General features: G+C 41.0%; 1 protein-coding gene across 3 annotated transcripts in view; it reads left to right on the top strand.

Moving 5' to 3' along the window:
* The window catches only part of NFIA (nuclear factor I A), a 373912-nt gene that overhangs the window by 201675 nt on the left and 154777 nt on the right, over nt 1–17460 (top strand). The window lies entirely within an intron of this gene.

Raw genomic sequence — 17460 nt, forward strand, 5'->3', positions numbered from 1 at the left:
TGAACGCTTCTTTCCATGGGCAGCGTATTTTACCATTTGGCACAGGGCTTCACCCCCATGCCTACAGAAAGGTATTCTTTCTGCATTTACCATGGCACCACCTTTACCCTCTATTCTGATCTAAAATTTTCAAAGATAATTTTTTTTTTAATTATTATCACCTTTTAATTATTATTTATTTATTTTTCTTTTTGGCTGTGTTGGGTCTTCGTTTCTGTGCGAGGGCTTCCCCCAGTTGCGGCAAGCGGAGGCCACTCTTCATCGCGGTGCGCGGGCCTCTCACTATCGTGGCCTCTCTTGTTGCGGAGCACAGGCTCCAGACGCGCAGGCTCAGCAGTTGTGGCTCACGGGCCCAGTTGCTCCGCAGCATGTGGGATCTTCCCAGACCAGGGCTCGAACCCGTGTCCCCTGCATTAGCAGGCAGACTCTCAACCACTGCGCCACCAGGGAAGCCCCTCAAAGATAATTTTTTAAAAGGTAGGCATCCAAAATTACATCAAATAGCCTAAACAAATAGATAAGTGAAACCCACAGTTTCTAATGAGATTCCAGCTGGTCCAGAATGCATCTAAGGAATCTTTAGACTATGTTAGTGTATCAGTGTTTGACTTCAAACTGACTCAGGTTTATTCGATCTTAAACTCCCTTGAATCCCCAGACTTCTTTTCTTATTTGCATTGAATATATTCACCCCAGTGGCATTTAAATCCACTTTTAGTTGGCTTTTATTTAAACTTTTCTTTTTCTGGGACAATCAGCTCAGAGACGAAATAGGCTGTAACCCTGTGTATTTGTTGTTTTGGCAAATAGATAGATTTCACTAGATGGTGAGAGTTATAGGGATATAGTTGTTTCTAATAATTCTTATGTGTATTTAGTGGTCTTAAAAGGAAATATTAGTGTCCTCATTCCTAAGCCACTGGTCTGAAAGATCTATCAAGCATAGGCTTTAAATTCCCTGACAAATTATCCCCAAGGTTCGGGAAGAAGTTTTGAGCATTTTCTGATTCCAACTTTTATCTCTGCTCTTGAGCCTCCGTTTCTACCCACTGATAATTCCTGACCACAAAATATTTGTGTCTTCACGACATCAAAGTTTATTTTTAAAAAGAAAATAATGTTTCATCGAAAGAAAACATCCAGTATGTATTGGGAGGGCTATGATACATTTGCCTTTTCATGCATTTTTCTGGTTGAACCAAATTCTCTCACCTCCCCTTCTGAGAAAAGTCTTTGACCCTGCCCATATAGAGGTGCAGCAGAACAAGCAAGGTTCAGCCATTGCCAAGACCATTTTTTTTTTGCTGTGTGGTATCTGCTGAGGAAGCTCTTCCTTATACTCTGACATATATGACATAAATTGGTGGAGAAGAGCCTCTTTCGTTAAATGGTTCATTCATTTCACTGGCCTGATGTAAGTTATATGAACCACAGTGAAGCACAACAATTACTAGTTTAATTCCTTTTTTACCCTGTATTCATTTAAAAGGTTTGCTCTATAAATATAGGACCTGTAGATAAAAGGTTTCTGTGAAAATCACTCACTTTTCAAGATGTTTTCATTAGTTGGTATTCATTTAAGCGGGTTCTACTCTGCATACCATTAAAGGTGTGTGTAAATGTTTTTATTGGTTTCTCCCCAATCTTCCACTTTTATATTTCCTCCATAAGAGGCAATGCCATTAACCTTAGCAGTGCTGAGTGTGATTGTCTTTCGATCAGCCCCATCATTGCAAACCACTGATCCATAGCTTACATTACTTAAACCACTGGTTCCTAAACAGAAAAATAGCCCCATTACCTTCCTTGGAATGGTGATTGGCTGTCTGAAAAAGCCTTTCAAAAAGAAGAGTGAGCAAAAATACTCCCTAGTTCCTTTGGGAATAGTCCTTTCTTTGATAGAAGTGTTTGTAGTAGTGGAACCTGAGTTTCCTATTTTAACTACACATGAAACACTTATTGAGTGCCTGCTGTGTTCAGGGTGCTGTTTAAGATACACAGATGATGCCACGATTTTTGGATGCAGTCCTTTAAGAGACATACTTTTTTCCTGCAGGTGATAGACATGTGTGCTCCTATAGACATGTGTGCTCCTAATAATAATGCAGGGTAAATATGCTACGTGCGCTAAGAGTGAAGCAGACAAAGTGCTCTGAGGATGTAGAAGAGAGAATGCTTTAATTCAGACTTTAGAGACAGGGAGTGGAAAGTTACATTTCACCCAGCAGAGAAGAAAAGTGAGGAGGAAAGAGGAAGAGGCATGTTCAAATCAGTGAAATAGCCACCAGAGTCACTGTGTGGTCTGAAAGTTTGTGGTGAACTTTGAAAATAGCTGTAGTCTGGTATAACTTGTGCAAAGTAAAATGAGGGGTGACAGAAGGCATAGTATCTACAGGGATGACATTCATGTTTTAGCCTCCCCTTTGAGGTTCTCCCTGCAGTGTAAATCAAAGATCCTATCAGTCCACACATGTTGGTGGACTCACTGTCTTCAGAATTTCACTTAACCCCACTCCATCACTCAACCAGTCAGAGTGTTAGAGGATGCATTGAATTAGGAACCCAGAAAACTGTGTTCCATTCCTGGTTCAGCCATTAATTAGCTATGCTCTTGGATAAGTAACTGTTCCTCTCTGAGCCTTGATTTACTCTTCTGTAAACTGGAGATAGTAATAGTACCTACTCCATGGTTATTAAAACAGTCTTAAATGAAATAATGCATAGTACTCAGTATGTAGCTAGTGCTCAAAAAATGGGAACCACTAATTTAAAATGATACTTTGATACCTCATTGCCTACCTTAAGTGAACTGGACTTTATTTTAGTTATTGATAACTTTTACAAGACAGTGGGAAAAAACCCTCTGTTCAACGTGGCTGCATTAATTTGGAAATAAGGTCCAGTTTATATTCTTCACAATAAAAATCACACTAAGAAAGTGCTCACTTGTATTTGTAGAACAGGTATTTTGAAAATTTTGAGACCTGAAGGTTATGAAATTATACTTTGATGCATATCTAAAATAATCATATAATAGAGCTTTTCCCATTGCTTGACATTTGTTCCTGAGTGTTCCAGTGAGTTTATAGAAGCTAAGAGAAGATGGTCTTCTCTAGTTACATACCGAGTGCTGAAGTTTTCCTTCTTTTACAGATTCCCATCCTGTATTAAAGGGCTCTAAAGATCCCTCAAATCACTGTTAGCATTTACTGCTGTTACAGCAATTTTGCATCTTGATCTTTTCATTGACTAGTATTTTCCCTTCTTTTTCAATCTTTTGAACTTTCCTCTGAACTTTGAAAAGACACAAGTGTTTGAAAGCTCGATCTTGGTCTATCTTAGGCTATGGAGGAGAGAGTTTTAACTTATGTTCCCCAAATCGGGCCACTACCTCTTTAATTTTTCTTTTTAATTTAATCTCTATGTCTGTACAAGAAAAGTTTTCACTTAAAGCATGACCTTTAAGAAAAACATTTTTGTTAAAGGGAAATCTTAATGGAGAGAACTATAGATAACGAATTTGAAGAAAATGTCTGGCAACACAGACTTCTGCAAGTTTGAAGCTCTTGGTGAAATCTCAAACAGTCGGAATGGAAAATTACCCAGTCTGTTTCCTCAAGATAGACTTGTTTGTACAGCTACTCAAAGTTTAAATGGCAGAACAGTAGGTACACACGCTGTACTTATAAGCTGTGTTTGTATTACAATGCTGTGTTTTTAACCTTCTTTTAGTTTGGAACACAAGCTGGTTAATGTCTTAGTTCTTTGCTTCCTGGATTATTAGTGAATAGCTCAGTTGTATTTAATAACCAGAAAGAAAGGAACAAACAGGCAAATAACTTCACTAAGATTATATTTCTCTCTCATCACTTCGGTTTTTCCTTCAGTTTCATATGAAGACTATTTTCACATTAGATATTGAGTCCCACTCTCATGAGATCAAAGAGTTTTCAAATATCTGAGGGTTCTTGTGTATACTCTTATTTTGTAGAGTCCCATTAAAGGTCCTCTCAATGAGCAAATGAACTAAGGATGACTTAAAATAATTATTTTTCTTATTTTTTGTGGCTATCTCGCAGTTATCACCATTCTTAGCAGTAAAATATGGTTCAGCTCTGATGATCATATTTTATATGCTATGGGTAACAGCAATGATAGCTAACATTTGTATTATACCCTGGAGTTTTACGAAACACTTTCCTATGCATCATCTCATGGGATATCTTGCAGATCTTCTTCTAAGTATAATTACATGATATTCAAATAGATCTAAACCCATTTCAGTAGAGTCTGAGTAATAAGCATATTGAATTTTTAAAAATTGACACCCATCTGAAATTTTTGAGAATAAGGCATTTTTGAAATTAGACTCCAAGAACCCTAAATCCACATTTATATTAGGTAAAATAATATTACAGAAAATGCCATTGAAGTATGATATAGCTATTTCTGTATATTGATAGATAGCCCACAGAGATTTGTTGAACTTGTTAAAATAATTCTCTACAATGAATAATCCAGCACAGCCAATTTTATTTCTGTTTCGTGTAATAGTTCTTTCTCATGAAAATATACTAGTAAAATTGTAATCTTTACAGATGAGTGTGTGTGTATAGATTGTATATATATATATAATTTGTATATATATGAACTTCCATTTTATAAAGATTGGAAGACTTACTTACAAAGAAAAAGTATAGTAAAATGGAAAATATAGTCAAGTAAAAAATGAGGATTGGAAAATATATGAATCAAAGGAGAAAGATAATTAAATTTGAACAAAGATTCTACTATACTGTTCTACATAGTTAATAGCATTGAGCCATAAGCTTGGTTCTGAACTTCCTCGCAGCCAAAGGAAAAAGAGAAATACACATGATTCATTATGTGATTCTCATTACCTATGAGGTGATACATACCAGTTCCTCAAGGGAAGAAAGATTTTCATGGCACTTAGTTGTTATGTTTTTTTATGTGGAACTTCAGCAGTAGGACTCTGAGGGATAGAGCGGCATTCAGGACATGGATGCAGTAGAGGATTTGGTAAGATAGCTTCTTTTGGGGTCCACTAACTAGAAACTGAGAAACTAATGCAAATGTCTAACTTAATGAAAATTATTCGGGATGATCAATGACAGAACTTGCTTCTAATCCATCAGAAAATTTACAAAAGCTAGAGAAACTGACATTGTGATCCTTACAAAAATCTATGGAAGTAGGTAGATCTCAATGTCTTCACATGGTTTTAAATGTTTCTCACAACTAAGCTTTTGATTAAAGTTCCCATTGATGTGTTTTAAGAACTGATATTTGCTTAAAGACTGGATCTTTATACGTCACAGAGTAAAAAAAGCAGAGTTTGCCTTTCAGGGTAGAAACTGGCTCCTCAAAGATGATTCTTCCCCGGATGTAGGGGAAACAGGTATTTGCCTTCGTGGCTATTTTTAAAGTATTTTAAAATATTCTCTCTCGGGCTCCCCTGGTGTCGCAGTAGTTAAGAATCTGCCTGCCAATGCAGGGGACACGGGTTCAAGCCCTGGTCCGGGAAGATCCCACATGCCGCGGAGCAACTAAGCCCGTGTGCCACAACGACTGAGCCTGCGCTCTAGAGCCCACGCGCCACAAGTACTGAAGCCCACGTGCCTAGAGCCCGCACTCCGCAACGAAGAGTAGGCCCTACTCGCCGCGACTAGAGAAAGCCCATGCGCAGCAACGAAGACCCAATGTAGCCAAAAAAAAAAGAAGAAAAAAAAAATCTCTCTCAAGTCTCTCTCCAATTGCTTGAAGATTCATTTAGCAGTAGATCAAGTCTATTGTTGGTTAAAGGGAAACAGGACTCAGAACGCAGAGCCTTTTGAGAGAGAGAGTGAGCACACGCTGATTTAATTCTTCTCCAAATAGAAATGATTGATATCAGATTCTTGTCTGAAAGCACTTTTCCCGAGTGGAAAGAACTTTGGGTTCTTCAAGGGGAGTGACAGGGTAGGTTCTGTCCAAGCCAGGTCACCTACAAAAGCAAATGCCAGTGCTGCTTCGTAAGGTGCTTGTTGGCAGTACGCAGTCACCTTTGGCCTGGTGACCTTTCCGTTGAGTTTCATCCAGAGCATTCTCTGAGAGAGAACTTTTCCACTTACAATATTACATGCACACACTACTGTTGCTTAGGACTAAAAGGGTTATTTACACAAGGGATAAAGTGGTAGGTGCAATGGTGTGTATTTTGACAACTGCCGTTTCCTCATGTGGTGATCAGATTTTCTTTTGACCCTGTTCATTCATTGCAGAAAGGTGTGGGCTGGTACCCGTATCCTCACCTAGTTACTCGGGATGGGGATTCTAGAAAAGTCTTTGCTCATAGAAGGAACCACATGGAGTGTGGTCACGTTAACAGCTTGCTGAGCCGTATAGCCTGATATTATACTGTTAAGCATAACAGTACAAAAAGAGGGTTTTGCTCCCCTAATTCCTGGCTACAGTCATTTTTTAATGTGTAACTTCAGATTTATTTCATCAGAGAACAACTGGGAGGTCCCAAGACGGTGACTAAGTGGGAATATGCAGCAATGACGAGTGAAAGCTTAGTTTCTAAGAATCTCGGTTTTGTGGAAATCCCCCTTAGACTAATGATGGAAGAGAAAACATGTGGTGTGTGTTTGGTAGATCATTCCCTAACAGGATGTTTTATTTTTTGTGTTTAGTCTTCGTCCATAGTAACAATTATAATGAATGCATCAAAAATAAAGCATGCAGACCTTGCGACCTATCTTGTAATCAGCATAAATTAGTTTGGGGGCAGGATAATCCAGCTGCATATTAGTTTTATTAGATGTTCCCAAACATTTTATTGCAATATTTTGGAAAAAACAGCCACAAACAAATCTAAGTTTTCAATGTGTTTCCTATTCAATATGTATTTTGTTTTTGAAGGATAATTAAATTGTATGTTTATAATTCCTTTGTTCTTAATGCATCAAAATGCTGCCTTTTGGGAAAGCAGTTTCAACATAGGAAGATTATTCCTTTTCCCAACAACCTGTTTCTGGAAAGGGAAATGTACCTTTAGCCCCGCCACTACCCCTCCAAATGTTCTCCAAGCTGTAAAAATGCTTTTAAAAGTTCAAACTATTACTTTCACTTGGTTCTAAAGATATTGATTGAAGTACATTTTTTTTCCTATTCTGATGATCAGAATTGCTACTTTTTTTTTTTTTAATTTATTTATTTTTGGCTTGTTGGGTCTTCGTTTCTGTGCGAGGGCTTTCTCTAGTTGCGGCAAGCGGGGGCTACTCTTCATTGCGGTGCGCGAGCCTCTCACTATCGCGGCCTCTCTTGTTGCGGAGCACAGGCTCCAGACACGCAGGCTCAGTAGTTGTGGCTCATGGGCCTAGTTGCTCCGTGGCATGTGGGATCTTCCCAGACCAGGGCTCGAACCCGTGTCCCCTGCATTGGCAGGCAGATTCTCAACCACTGCGCCACCAGGGAAGCCCAGAATTGCTACTTTTAATTGAGTGACTAAAATGAGCTGATCACTGTAGGCTTTTCATCTTACTTAATCCTCTTTTTTATCGATGAGGAAACTGAGGCTCAGAGAGCTTAAACACATCGCTCAGGTCATGTGGCTACTAAGTGATAGAACAATCATTCCTGCCTTCAACTTTCAATAAATATGTATTGAGTACCTACTTTGTGCCAGACACCTTTCTAGTGGCACAGGCTATATCAGTGAATAAAGCACCTAAAACCCTGCCCCCCCCAACTATATTCTAGTTGATGGAGACAGAGAATTCAAACATAAATCAGAAAAATGTATAGTGTGTCATCTGGTTAGAAGTGGAGAAAAATTAAGAAAGGAAGTGGGGTGGGGAGTCAAGAGTAGTTTGGGTTTTAAAGAAGATGGCCACAGATGCGTTATGAGAAGTTGACATTTGAACAAAGACGAGAAGGAGGTGAGAGAGTGGGACAGGCACCTATCTGGGGGAAGACTCGTGAAGATGAAATGAAGGGAGTGAGGGGGAGAGTAGAAGGAGAGGGACTCAGGTAAAGGGCTGGGGATGAGGGCAGCTCATGCAGGACAGTGGCTGTCAAACTTCAGCAGCATCACCATCACTTGGAAGACTATTGTTAAAACACACATCGAGGGGCACTCCCCCTAGAGCGTCTAATTCAGAAGTTTGCATTTCTAACAAGGTTCCATGTGCTGCTGCTGCTGCACCATCCCTGTGGTCCAGGGATCACACTCTGAGATGCACTGAGGCTGTTGTCAGACTTTGGCTTCTTACTCTCGACGCACGGATGCCATGGGCAGGATTTGAGCACGGGAGAGATAGGATCTCTGTGCACTGGAGAGTAGGCTTGTAGGAGTCAAGGGCAGAAGAAGGGAAACCAATTAGGGCACTACTACAGTAATCCAGATAAGAGATCATGGTGACAGCATTAAGCTCTGTTATCTCTATTCTGAGTTTATTTGAGCTTGACCTCTAAAGTAAAAGTGTACTAAGCCTTAGGTTTAACCTAAAATTCCTTTGGTTAAATCTCTAGCTAGAATGAGTGTATGAATTCCTTTTCAAAGAGCTGCTCGTCTAGAAGTTTGTGAAAAAGACAGAAAATATGGGGAGTTCTGAGTTGAGAGATTTGTCTAATAGAGCTTACAAGGATCTGCTCAGGAACACAGAACTTGGGGGAGTGACCCTTGGGGAGGCATCGAGGATGGTCGGTTGGAGAGCACCCAGAACTGACCTTCAGCTGACCCTCTATCTACAAGCTGATCGTTGGTAGGACTGGAGAGGTGAAAGTGCCTCTCATCCCAAGAAATATTGTTGGTAGTGGATACCATTGTTTCCTGAGACACTCAAATCTATGAGGAGTAAATAAGGAAAGAGAGAACTGAAACGTGGCACAGCCTTTTGCTTCCTTCCTGGTAGGCAGCATGAGGGAAGCCACGAGGAGAAAGTTGAACTTGGAGTCACCAGTCTCCAATGAATAACTGCATCTTCGCCCAGGTCTCTTAATCTCATCTGAAAATGGGAAGAATAATAATAATAGTGTTTGTCTCACGGCAGGGGTCAGGTGAGGCTGCAAATCAGATGTTAGTTGTAACTGTCATGATTGTCACAATGAAATTTAAGTAGATTTCTGGGCTTTTCAAGTCTGACACTTCCTGGTCCCTTGTCCAAATTCCCACTGCAAAGGAAAATAGCAGAGTGTAAAGTTAGGGCAAAGGGGAAATGGTGGAAATGCTGTGGATGTTAAAATGCATGGTGGGCGTGGGAGAGGGGGGAGCAGTAACCCCTTTGAAGGAGAGAGGAGAGGAGCAGGCAGGTAGAAAATGGAGATAGGATGGAGAACCAGAGGAGAGAGATTGAGATGGAGAGCAGAGGCAACGTGAAAAGGGGAAGGAGGGCACGAGAAAGAGTGGCAACATGGAAGCAACCAGAAGTTCCTGAAACTGGCTGTTGGGGCAGAGGATAACATTGAGGCAGCTTGCTTCCATGGCCCGACAGGCCGAGTGTACCTTACCGAGCCTCCATTACTCACAAGATGGCCATTGGCTGGCCTGGCAGACATCTCTGTGGTTTTGAGGGGCAGCATAAAACAAAAGAAGTATCAGAGAAATCACAAGTTAGACCTCAGAGACTCTACTTAGCAGCGGTGTCTGTGGCAAGAAGACTCATGAAATCTGATATCCATGCAGACCTTTTAGGCAGATAATCTGAGGACCCAGACAGTTGTTACAAGTCCCCATGGAAGCGTTTGAGGAATTCTTCTTCAGCACATCCTGGGGCCAAACCCGGAGTGACCTACTCCTGCAACGCGGTGGAAACGAAAAGGATAACCATCATCTCTTCAGGACCCTCTTATTTTATCCTCCGATGGGCAGAATTAGTTCCATTTAGCAGATGCAGACTCTGAGGCTTAGGTTGTAAAGGGATTTGGCTGGAATTCAAACCTGGCGCCTGGCTCCAAAGGACTGCCTTTCTGTTAGCAAGACACTGTCTTCTGAGTGTTTTCAGGGACTCATTAGTTGGCCTCTTTGCTTTTCTCACTTCCGTGGCTCTCTGCCTGCCTTTTGGCCATTTACCTCTCACCCTCAAACCCCGGGATCGCTCTTGGATAGGGATCTGGTATAGAGTTCTGTAGGATTTGGTGTAGAGTTTCTTTGTTTCCTTGGCTTTTGTTTCTGGAATGCTTTCTCTTTCACACGCACCTCTTCTTTACCACTTACCATTATTGATTACTAGGTTACCCACAAAATGATGTTGGCCCGGATCACCTAGTTCGTGGAGGTTCTTCACGAGCACCAGTCCCCCCTCACACACATGCAGTGCCCAGGTTTTGGCCTGGGAGTCCTGAGGAGTTGTTTCCTAGCATCAGCAAGTAGTATCTGTTCTGCCACCTCCAGGTATGCCCGCCGGCACTGCCTGTCCTGCACACCCAGGAATGCGAAACTCTCAGGATGTAAGAAGAGTTGCCCCATGCCAGAGTTGGGGAATGACCCTGCCCTGGTGTGTCTTTCTCAGGGCCGATCTTGTCCAGTTCATCTTGCCTTCCTCTACCATATGCACAGTACTGTGCACACAGGAGGCGTCCAGAAAGCACTGGGTTAATTAATGGAGAGTAGATTACCCATTTTAGCCTACAGCAGTGTCTTTAGGAAAAAAAAAAAAATCCAGTGGGGTGAATATGGAAGGATCTAGGCATTCTACAATAACCATACCACAATCCAACACCAGAAAACGTGATTTTTCTAAACCGCAAGGAAAATCAGTCACCTGGATAAGTGCTCCAAATGCCCAAGTGAATCAGCCAGTAGTCTATAAGGAATCATTTCCAGGACCCACATGTGATCGTGTTTCCTTTTTGTGTTTGTATTAAGCTGCTCTGGAGTAATACCACTGTGAGTATTTCCCTGGCACAAGGAAGTTGGCAATTGAGTCACCTGTTTGTGATAGCGAAACTTTTATGAACCTTTAGCAGATCCATTTATAGGCATCTTTTAAAGACTCCAGATTTTCCGACGCATCTGAAGTAGAACTGGGAGCTATTCTTTGTCAAGAGTTAGAAAATATAGTCAGTCTTGTCTTCCCTATAAATGTAGGTTGTTGTTGTTATTATTATTATTATGTCAGCGGTAAACTGCTCCCTGGAGAACTGAGATACAGCATCGCAGAGAGAGTGTGGCTGGCTGTGAAAATGGGCAGTAGGAGTATGATGATATTATCTCGTGGTAATGAATTTACCTTTATGACAGATCATTATCCCCTCCTGTAGCTGAGCCAGATGAAGGACAAGTCTAGCAGAATAACCTGGTGGTACTTGGGATTTATTGGCTTTAAATTTTTAAGCTGGAAAAATGCAGTAACAGCCAGGTTATCTCTATATGAATGTTGCAGAGGGGGACAGAGAAGAAGGAAGTCACATTTTCTTTCTGGTAATGGTAGAAAGCAGGTGGTAGTGACAACCTTTAACAAAACAATGAATGCAGTTTTTCATATGCTTTGCCATCTTAGTGCTTGAGTCAAGGGATTAAATGAATGGAAAAAAATCCATAAGACATCATCATCATCATTGATAATAAGAACTACTTGAGGTCTCACTTAGTGTTACACTACAGGAAAGAGCAAAGATTTATTTTTAAAATGAATGAGATGAGATTTCCCTCCCAGGTGTGTATAATTCGAGTTCATGATTTCAAGGCTATATGTAACATGGGACTGTCTTATGTTAGTGAGCTGGGGGGGGGGGTAGTAAGTTGTAGTTCTGCATAAAGGCGGGCTGTGGTGTAATGAGGGGGGTGTCCCTGTGGGAAGAAGATGGGCTTGGAATCATATAGGTTGACACCCTGGCTTTGTCTTTTACTTACCATATGACCTCAAGCAAATCAAACTTTCTGTCTTAGTTTTCTATTAGGAAGCAAAGAAGTCAATGCCTGACTCTCAAATTTTTTTTATGCTGTAGTGTCAAGTACCTAGTAAGTCTTCAATAAACGATCCTTGTTGGTGTTCCTGCTATTGTTATTGTTGTGATTGTCTTGATTCAGCAGCCCTGGTGGTGACACTCCATGCTGTATTCCAAGTAGGACCCACACTTAATTATTGTGAATGATTGAGAATCAATGTTGATGTAAAGGTCCTCAAACCCTGCATTTCTACAGAAGCCATGAGAAACCCATCCCACTCTTCTTTAGTAATCTATACTGCAGGGCCTGGCTCTCAAACCATTTTCCATTTGCATGATCATCAGAAGAGAGACCAAATGTTCATTATCTCTTTGTGAATTCTCTGTGGAGTTTCCCCATCTTCCTCCTCTTTTCTCTGATTTTCCTTACAAGGCCTTTACTGCTTTCATCTGAGCTCTGACACTGGACATTATGTTAATTATGTGGAGGCCAGGGCCAGGCAGTCCTTACAGGGGGGCTTCATCTGGCTTGAATGTGAAGAGATGGGTAATTCGTGTTCCCTGGCTTCACTCCCACGAATCTCAGAGTCTTGAGCTCTTTCTTCAATATCAGTATCCATTATCTTCTATTTTGGGCAAAATGTGAGCGCCCCCCTCACCCACCAAAAAAGCTCCCTGACCCACAAATCTATACATGATTCTTCCTTACTGAAATCTTTTCATGATTTAGGTCTTTTTTTTTTTTTTTTAATCTCTCTTTCAACTGTGAGACAGAAAGCCAGGAAAATTCACAGGAAGGTTTATGTATGTAAAGACTTGGGTCCAAGTTCTCCTCAGTTCAAGGAGTGAAAGAAAACCTCAACGGTTTTCTTTAGGAAATTTAGGTGGATGTTTCCTTCTTTTCTGTTTCTTAGAATGATTGCATGGATAGAAGCAATTGCTTCCTTTTTACTTTTTAATACAGTGGAAGTCTGTTTTTAAGTCCATTTGCTTTGAACACAGAAGAATGCCTAGAGTTTTCCTGTGACGGAGATGGTTTACAAAGTAAGACCCAGTTGGAGTTGCTCAGTCAAGATGTGTCTCAGGTGAAATGTTAATCCATTCAGTGTTTCTTTGTGTTTTGGAAACCTCTTTAGTGTGCTGGGCTGGTGGCCACATTTTCTGTAGTACAGGTGTGGTATCAGACTTTATTAACCAGTCAGACCTTAACAAGGATGAGACCATGGTGCTGAAGTAGGGGAAAGACCCCTGGAAGTGGAGGGGCTCAACCTCCTTCCAGTTAGAACTGCCATTTTCACCTTCTCTTTGATCATATTACTGCAAGCTTAATACTCTTCAGGAGCTCTTCAGTACTTTAACCAAGCTCAACGGAGCAGGTAGTTCTCATGCTTTGGGGGGTATTGGTGACAAGTAGAGGGGAAGATGCCTGGGGAAGAAGCATCTTACTGCCCTTTAGTGTATGGGGAGTAATAAAGGGGGGAGTTAAGGACGCTAAATATCTTATAATGCTCTGGATAGTCCCATCTAATGAAGAACTAACTTTCCTAAAATGCGAGTAGTGTCCCTATTAAGAAAGGGCCTGCCAGACTGTTCAGTCTCATCCCTTTGGAATCGCCTTTGACATATTAGGTGCCTAGGCATAGCATCAGCTTAATATTAGGAAATGGTACCCACTGCATTGGTCTCCCATGTCTACAGGTACTCTGCTGGGGTCTCTGCATTATTTCATTCAATCCTTGCTCCAGCAATAGAATAGGAAGTTGGGGCTCAAAGTGTTTGCGTAGCTCGCGCACGTGGAGAAGGGCTGGGATCTGAGTGCACGTCTGCCTGGCAGTAAGGCCTAGGCTCTGTCCTATGCTGCCTCCCTGAGGAAGAGAGGCGGCCCGCTTCTGTCTAGAGGTTGGCTGCCATCCAGGTGTGGAGAGCCACATATTACCTCTTCTGCACGGTAACGCCTGCATTCTTTATATCACTGGCAACCCAGTAAATATCTGATCATGATAAGCCTGGCTACGTAAACTTGTGGGTACACAATTGGCCTGCGCTTTGAGCGTTGGGCAACAGGGTTCATGGAGGTGAACCACGGCCAAGCAAGACATTTATAATCTCCTTCATCTTTCGTCTACATCAGACCTTTGTAAATGCAGTGTCCACATCCCTTAACGGGCTCTCAGGTGAAAACATAGATATCAGCGTTGCTCCAAGCTTGTTCTTTAGTAGAATTCTTTATGACCTAACTTGAATGGCAAAGCCACATGAGTTCTGAAATTGTGGTTCTTAGTGGCATTCTGTAATTCACTGTTGGTCCCCTCCCCAACATTTTTACTTGAAAAAATTTCAGATTGGAAGTTCTTTACAATAAAGTTTATTCAAAGTCTCAACTGATAGAAAAAAAAAAAAACTTGTAACTTTTAGAATAATTCTGTCCCTCAAGTGACAGCTAACTCACAGCTTCCACTGTTAAGTTGGCACTGCTTTAAGCTTGCACATATGAACAAAAATACAGTAAATTAAGTAGTAGTCAAGGATGGATCAAAATCATATGTATGGTGAAGATGTAAGAGGGAAGTGGTGTTAAAGGATACAAATTGTTTTCAGAACTCGTGGTTTTAGTGGTACTGATATGGAAGAAATAACCTTCCCACAGGCTTGTTTGGTGAAGGACACTTCCCTTTGACTATAAAGCTGGAGTTGCAGTTTGGGCAGAATCCACTGAGTCCATCATCTGGTGGGAAGGAAATCTACTGTAGTCAGATCTGCAGATCAGGGGTTTGTATGTATACACTGATGATAGTGATGCTTATAATCATGTCATCATCTGCTGAGCCCTTTCCTCAGTGCCTGGGCCTGTGGAGTAGATATTCTTATCCATGCAGTTGCGGACAGTGCCATGGTTGAGAACATGGGTTCTTCAGTTAGACTGCTTGAGTTGAAATCCCAGCTCTGTCAATTACTATCTGTGTGACCTTTGGCTTAGATGATGTTCTGTGCTTCGATTGCCTCATCTGTAAGATGAGGACAGAAGAGTACCTACCTCATAGCACTTTGAAGATTATAAGAAAATAACACATGAAAAGCTGAGAAGAATAGCTGGCACGTAGTGAGCACTCAGTAAACATTCACTAGCGTCACTCCATTGTTATTCTTCTACCCACAGAGAAACTGTGCCACTTTCCTCCACTTCAGTGTTAATCCTGCTGGTCTTTGGGGACGGTACAGGACATCACTTCCCTTCCGTGAAGCCTTTTTTAACCCTCTCAGACTAGTCTAGGACCCTCCTCTGTGCTCTCAGAGTCTGCTTCTACTACCAGAGCCTTTATCAGGTTGTATTGTAATTGTCCCAATATTGGCCTGCCTCCCCGACTAGACTGCAAGTACCTAAAGGTCAAAGATATACACCCCAAAGACTCCCATAATGCCTGGAACAAATAGGTATTCAACATATGTTGTCTGGATAAACTAATGAAAGTTTAATTCGCTTATTCAAGGTCACAAAGCTGGTGACTGAATGAGAACCATGTCTTATAAACATAAATAATAAGCTATGGACAACATTCCCCTAATAATAATAATAATACATTAAATTATGATTCAAGACTGACCATTACTTACAGAATATTGTCCAAATTTATTGAAACTCTACAAATTTTGGCCCTATCATCCTTTCAAACCTTTATCTACTGGGCATATACCCAGAGGAAACCATAATTCAAAAAGACACATGCACCCCAATGTTCATTGCAGCACTATTTACGATAGCCAGGTCATGGAAGCAAACTAAATGCCCATCAGCAGACGAATGGATAAGGAAGATGTGGTACATATACACAATGGAATATTACTCAGCCATAAAAAGGAACGAAATTGGGTCATTTGTAGAGATGTGGATGGATCTAGAGACCGTCATACAGAGTGAAGTAAGTCAGAAAGAGAAAAACAAATATCGTATATTAACGCATATATGTGGAACCTAGAAAAATGGTACAGATGAACTGGTTTGCAGAGCAGAAATAGAGACACAGATGTAGAGAACAAATGTATGGACACCAATGGGGGGAAAGTGGTGGTGGGGGGGATGGTGGTGGTGGGATGAATTGAAAGATTGGGATTGACATGTATACACTAATATGTATAAAATAAATAACAAGAAACTGCTGTATAAAAAATAAATAGAATTAAATTAAAAAAGACAACCTTTATCTACAGTAACACTTGCCATCTCCCCTGCTGCCAACATATACACTTGGCTCCCTAGCCATAGGGTTATCCTTGTTGATCCCCATAAGTTTGATCACTTACACTCTCATCTTCTCTCAGACAGTTGTCAATATTTATTGAGCCTACAGTGTAGAGGCCTGTGATGCTCTATGGATACAGAAATGAAATCAGAAGGTGATGACATTTGAATTGGGTCTTGCAGAGGTGAATCCAGTCTTCTTACTAGTTCTTCTTTGAAAGGTATTTTTGCTAAACTGAAGACAGGGAATTTGTTAATATTTGTTCCAAGTTCATCACCTAGACTTAGCTCATAGATTGGCATCAACAGATTTGTTGAATGAATGAATCAGGCTATAGAGAAAACTTTAGGTTTATAATTAAAGCACCTTAAAACAACAACAACAACTACGTTTAACTTCTCCCTAACCCTTTTGATAGTAGCTGGAACCTCAGAAATTGGCCATTGAGCTTACTGATTTTGTCAAACGATTTACTATATTAACAGAGCAGAATGCTGTTGGCTTCACCAGCTGTGTCCAGAAGAGCTCCATGTTCAAATTAGCCACAAATCATGTCTCTCGTGGTATTGTTGCTAATGGTGACATTGAAGACCTGAAATGCCTACATTAGTGAAAAATATATTATTTGGTGCCCCTGACAGTTCACATCTGAAAAGAAAGTGCTTTTCTCTGTGTTGGTTTTTGAGGGAGTAAACGAAATTAAACACATGTACGTATATGTACAGGTATGCATGCGTGCACACAGGGCTCCCACCTGCCCTGTGACTGTTCTACAACCTGGGAAGATTTTATAGCTCCCCTAGTGTTAGGGGTAGGAAAGGAGCTAATGGAGTGCACCTTGGTGATCACAAAGCAGAAGGACTTCCATGCCACAGGTACTGGGTAGCTGCCCTTGGCTCTTACTTTTGGAAAAATTCAATAAAGTATCAGAATGATTAAAGAAGAAAATGAGAGAGCTGGAGGAGCTGCCCTCCTTCAAAACAAACATTTGAGACAAAGGCACTCATTGCAATTCCTGGTTGGTTGACAGCATGTAGCCTGTTGTTGCTTAGTTTGGTTTATTTTCATAGTGTAGTTGGTTTGGTGCTAGCAATAGGGACTTGGGTCATTTTGCCCCTTTGTCTCTTTTTATTTCACCTACATCCTTTCGCTGAGAGCAGAGAGCAGAATGAATGTTTATTTTCAAGCTTTACGTGTTACTTCATATTTCTGTAGAGTCTGTGGACTTGAGGTACAATGACACTGTCATGAACAAACAAACTATTTGTGGGGTTCCTGGGAGTTTATTAACAGTGAATGTATCTTCTCAGCAACAAGAGGAGATCAG

Source organism: Balaenoptera ricei, chromosome 1 (assembly GCF_028023285.1).
Source record: "Balaenoptera ricei isolate mBalRic1 chromosome 1, mBalRic1.hap2, whole genome shotgun sequence".
In the NCBI taxonomy this organism is placed as follows: domain Eukaryota; kingdom Metazoa; phylum Chordata; class Mammalia; order Artiodactyla; family Balaenopteridae; genus Balaenoptera; species Balaenoptera ricei.